General features: G+C 33.9%; 1 pseudogene; it reads right to left on the bottom strand.

Moving 5' to 3' along the window:
- Window positions 1-845: 845 nt before the first annotated feature.
- Window positions 846-4780, bottom strand: LOC116145886 (annotated as a pseudogene).
- Between the last annotated feature and the right edge of the window lie 1472 nt (window positions 4781-6252).

The following is a 6252-nucleotide window of genomic DNA, read 5'->3' as shown; positions in this document are numbered from 1 at the left end:
ACTGTAAAATTGTTAAACTTAGTAATATGAAACTAAAATATCATTAAATCCGATGAAAGTATCCGAACCAGCTTACATACTTCGACTAATCTTTTTCCCACCTTAAATCAGGGATACTCAAATAAAGAATCGAATCTTATGTGTATCCACGATTACTCTAATTTGCCCCAACTATCTAACAACACACAGATGGGTAAAATATCTGATAATAACATCTACATTTAACCTACTCGATACTTCATGAGTTGAGTTTTGACTTTTGTCAGATCTCAACTAACAACCATACTCAATAATTTTATTGGCCGATTATAATAACAAGATACATAAAATAATATTCGATATTTGTGTGTGTGGTTGTATTTTGATATTCTCACTGGTTAATGGTATTATAAGTTATAACAAGATGGCCACTCCAGTACTCAGATGTTCTTATTTTAATTGTAATACAATAAGATGCAACAAATGCTCTCCGTAAACCATTATATACACATTTCACTTAAGACCATTGGTGGCGAGATAAGGAGTAATGCTATGTTCTCACCAACATATATAAGGTCAAATTGTCTTTTTTACAGACCGTTGGATGACTTTTTCCAAAGTAACCCTAAAGCTTAACAAAATCTGCGTACAAAGTCCAATAGCAAGGCTCTAGCAACGAAACTACATCATTTTGGTTGCAAACATTGCTTGATTCTTGAGACATATAACGTCAGTAATGACATAACAGCATTCCTTTGATCTTAATCTGTTCACCTTTCTTCTTTCAGGTCTGCATTCGATGGATTCAAACAAAACGTATATTTCTACTGTATAAACTAAAATGCGCACATACTTGGAAAAGCAAACAAAAGAGTTAATCACATGAGCAAAGCCAGATGCATATTTGAGATCTACATAAAAAGTTCTAAAGAATATTTAAAACACCATCTTATTACATAATGGTAAACCATGATAAAACAGGAAACCATGACAAGTCTAACCCACTTTGTGGGAAGGAAATCCACCAGCAACAAACATCTAAAGAACTTCGAATACACCACAAACATTAAGCGCAACACAAAGTAGTATTCCTCATTCTTCTGCGGCACTGGCGGCACTTAGATCCACAGTCAGGTCGAGAACCTGTCACAAACAAGTCATTAAGTCACCATTAACACCAGGTAACAATTATGGAATCTAATTTAAACCTAAAACAGTCTTTTTTTCCCAAAAAGGATAACAAAAACTAGAAAAGGTTATTTTCAAGCAACTTTCATATTTCATAACACGATGTAAATGGATAGTTAGCACCAAAATACAAAATTTTACCTTTCGGTTATCATGGTATACATGTTGAGCACGTCTATTACTTGTCTCAAAGTGGGTTGTAGCATCATAACTCTGAAGATCAATGGAGTTTTTTATGGTTCAACCATAGGTAAAATATAAAGAAACTTGGAAGTTACGGGTCTTAGAAACCTTTAAAGGTACTAAAGAATACTCACTGTGATTATAAAGCAATTGTCCAATGAAGGTTCATTGACTGGCTATATCTGTCAAGAATCTCAAAAAATATTCATCAACAGGACCTAAAAGATCAATCCCAGGCTTCAATTCAATCTCAGGTTATCAGTCTCTGCATCCGTTGATACAAATGCAATGAATTTGCCCTTAGGAGCAACATTGTGAGAGTAAGAACAGCAGAAAAGGTACCTACTCGACCGAGAGAAAATCACAAATTTGCCCATTAAAAGAAAAAGAAAAGACTACTAAACCAAAATTCATGAATACTTTTCTTCTAATGCTGGTATCCAGGTACCCAAAAAAGGGAAAAAATAACTCACATGTCGACTTGCGACCCAACTGCTTTGTGGCAGGATAAACTGCACTGAATGAGAATCATGGTGCTTGGGATAGGGTGGCTCATAATGGCAATTGCTCTGGCAACCTGCCAACCTCCTCACCTGTTACAAAAATACATTTTTCTCAGAATAATAGTGTATATATATATATATATATATATTTGAGAAAAAAAATAAGAAGAAGAAGAAGAATCTGGGTTTGTGAAACCAATCAATCTCATATACCATTTATAAGTCAGTAATTACAAAATCAGAATAGACAAATTTGACCACAAATGCCCCTTCTTTTCCAAGTTCAAAAATACTTCGGGCAGAAATTAGTTTGCATATAAATCAAAAGAAGCAGAATTGCTCAGAAGCAGAAAATGCATCAAGCTTTCACCTTAATTGGAAGACTAACACAAAAACAGAATAACATAAAAATTACCTTGCTGGCGGAGGTAGGAAGGATCGCAAACAACTTTCTTGCACTTGGCAGTTTCCCCTTCTGAAGGACACCCACAACTTTGCCTTCATCGTCAAACTCAACCTGGCATTAGAGCAAGATGCCAACAATACTAGCCAATAGTAATAAATACACAAAGAATTTACCAGCACTATTATGTACCTTGCACTCAGGTTTATTCAACATATATGTCCCACCATAAACAGCACTAAGCCGTGCAAATGCCTGAATAGAAGTAAAAGAGACACATAAACCCAATAAACTACTTTCACTTTAATTTCAATATCAGTTCCGCAGAACAACTAAAAATAGATTGGAGAGAAGCACCTGGGGCAGCTCTCCCACCCATACAGAGGATAAATGTATGGTGATCCTCCTTGAAAACGTGCAAGAGATTCCGCCTAAGCTATACAAAATTCGGGAGGAAAATACTTGAGGAACACATGATGAAGTTGACTTTTGTGTATAATAGTTCAAGCAACGGAAAATGATATAAACTTTAAGCACAATGCAGTTTTTACCTTCATCCGCTTCACAGTATCTAGAGCAGGTTCGTGTAAGTACCTATCATCCCTATGAAGTGCTAATGATGCCCAATGAAGTCCATAGTGTTGTCATCAAGACCATATTTGCTGTTAAAAATCAGCTATATTTCAGCAAACAGTACAAAGTACTTCCATCAATAACATCAAAGTACAATCAAGTAAGAAACATTTCTTCTTTAATGAGATAATGGTAGCGTAAAAATGAAAAGGAGATGCAAACCAGGAAATAAGCACTAAAGTTCATAAACTCCATGAAACCTTCACAGACAAATTATTAAAAACTCAAATTTTCAACGTACTTTTGTACCACTCTTGTATCACATTTTATGAAAACAAGATATCATTACACTACCACAAAAGTAGAGAGAGAGAGAGAAATATAATACCATTTGCACCAAAAAAAAATAATAATATAATATAAAGATAAAATTAAGGGCAAAGCCTTACGCAATCAGCTCTTTAGTTGTCACTCTTGTCAAGTCCACTCCCTCATGTGTTTTGGGATCTTTTCATCATAATCTTGGACAATATGAAAAACTTGCGAGCACGGCGCTTCTCAAATATACCCATGAGTGGAGATTTCAGTGTCCCATATCAGTTGCTGGCACTTATGAACCTAATAGCAGGTTCACTTACCATCAGTTCAAGTTTTGAGCAAATATGTACAAAATCTCAGCAAAAGGCAAACTCAACATGTGACTAAAATGTTATACCTTTCCTTTGTTATAGACAAAGCTTCCATCACAGCTTTGAAGTATAGTACTTAGGAACATCAGTTGGATGAGGACGGTACAAGAGTTCCATTTGCCATCATGAACTAGCCAAACAAAAGAAAAGTCAAAAATGAAAAAGATTGGTTATTTATGGAGTCTTTTACGGTCAAGTAACAAGGATATAAAAAAGTCACAAGGTAAAAATTACCTTGGGAATCCGTCAACATTATAATCCTGCTAGGCCCAAGTGTGCTGGAGGTGATTCATTTCCCCTGAACCTCTTCCAGAGCTGTAAATATATAAGTCAAATCAAAAACATTTGAAGCATAACAAAAATTGCAAATAGATTGAAAAGTCTAGGAACGGAGAGTCACAAAGGTGGAACCTGATTGAGATTGAGTGATGTTGATTCTCCTCCATAATAATCATTCCTATCCATGTGCAGGACCTGAATAACAAGACATTGAAAAGAAAATCAAACGACAAACTAAAGACAATGCATAAAATGCAAGCTTTTATGCAAAGCAAGAAGCAAGAAAGATATAAATTATCAAAACCACGCACAACTCCTACAAGTGGAGCCAAGGTAATCAATTGACTGTTAATTGAATCCAGTATCTGACAACGTTAACTAATCCTTTAAAATTTAAAACCAACAGCCAGCAAAAAAGCATACAATCAATTCTAACGTCCCACCGAACAGAAATATATCAACTGCCACAAAATCTCACAACCCCACCGAACGAACTCAAGTTGAAACTAGAGACACCGCAAAACCCTACAATCTTCGAATCGAAAGGAAATCATGGCTTTATCCCTCGGAAATTATCAGCTAACCAAGAATCCAAGAAATGATGAAAGATCCACAACGAAAATCTTAATCATCTACTTAGTTCTTCAGCTGATGATTAGTTTAAAAGTAAGTCCAACATAGATCTTCATCAGAAACCAAATACAAATCCTCCAAATGAAACAATCAACAGATCAAACAACACAGACAGATCCATCAGATCAGAAGAAAAACAGAACAAACCCAGATACAAATTGAAATCAGAAGCAAACCAGATAGCAAAACCAATAAAGATCAAAGAAGCAATCACAACCCAGATGAAATCTGGACAAAAAAACAAGACCAGAAGTGAAAAATTGACCTGAGGCCATCAACAGAGAGGAGGCCACTGAGGATGCATTCTTGAGGCCAGTGCCCAAGACTACGACATCATACTCTTCATCCATGGTAAATGATGGGTTGATTTGATTCAGAGAAATGAGAGTGATGAGTTGAGGGTTTCCTGGGGCCAAGTCAAGATGGAGGTGGATTATAAGAGAAAGCGTTAATATAAAGTAATAAAGGAAAAGAATATATGAATTATGAATGAGTAACAAGAGAGATGTGCCACTTTCGTCTGTTCAGATTTTAGAAAATTCCTAAAGCAAAGAATATCTCCCAAATTTGCCTTATTTCATCATAATAGTGCCACTTTCGTCTTTTTTTTTTATTTTTTATTTTATCATTATATAGTATTGGTAATATGTATTGAGATTGATTTTTTGAAAAATAATATATCTGATATTTTTCTTATTATATCTGGACAAACTTGATACACTTGAATATAAGTATTCAACTTATAAATGAATTTGTTGTAGATAATTAGTGTGTAGAGCAAATCAAGATCTATGGTCAAGTAAGATACGAAAGAATGCTTGACACACTCAATATACTAAAACCTAGAGGAGTGTTTGACATATTTCAGTATTAGATAACACATGATAATCGAGTATGTCGAAAATTCATATGATGTTGAATATGATAACTTGGTCTATTTTAAGTGAGAGTGTGACTAATGTATATTGATTCTTAAAGTGAGGTTTATTTTTTATTTTTACTCAAAATATGATTATTTCAAGAATTACCCATAATTATAGTGATAAAATATATATATTCAAGTTCTAAAAAAAGTGCATAGATAATTCCAAGTATGATATTGAAATTGTTGTGTGAAACTATATAGTAAAAGAGGGTAACTAATTAAGCCCATTTTTATTAGCTTCTTAATTTCATTCTACTTTCAAAAGTGATCCTAAATTTGTTATAGGAAATCCGTTAAGTAGTTTTAAAATTAATGACGTGTTCATTGTAAGATGGCATGATTAGGAACAATTATTAATTAAGGATAAGACTTAAAGTTGGGTTGCCTTTGTTTATTAAATAAATTACCATCATTTAATGCAATTAGTAACCAAGATACCATCTAACTTCTATTTTTATTTGGAATTTCTCCATTCTTTTTAAATGAAAGAATTTTTTTTAGTATTAACAAATTATATTTATTATATTTGTAGATAATTAGTCACCATAATCAGGGGCGGATCCAGCCATTTTTTGGGTGGGCCAAATATTTTTTTTTTAAATATTAATATGTATAATTGATATATTTTGGCTCACCCTAACAAAAATATTAATGGACAAAAATAGTAATGTATAATAAATTTTTATTTTGACCCACCCTAAAAAAAATTTTTGAATCCACTACGGACTATAATTTAGACCAAATACGCCTTGGTGTTGTGCTAAATTAACCATTCTATTTATGTAAGTGGGCTGCGGTCTGCCCAACACTTTTGGGCCATAAGCCCATGAATTAGGCCATTTTTAAAGGTTGAATGATATGCACCCACCCATAGATTTCCGGAAAGACAATTTGGTA

This window comes from Pistacia vera, unplaced genomic scaffold, assembly GCF_008641045.1.
Source record: "Pistacia vera cultivar Batoury unplaced genomic scaffold, PisVer_v2 Contig469, whole genome shotgun sequence".
NCBI classification, from domain to species: domain Eukaryota; kingdom Viridiplantae; phylum Streptophyta; class Magnoliopsida; order Sapindales; family Anacardiaceae; genus Pistacia; species Pistacia vera.
This window is presented reverse-complemented; position numbering and strand designations above follow the sequence as displayed.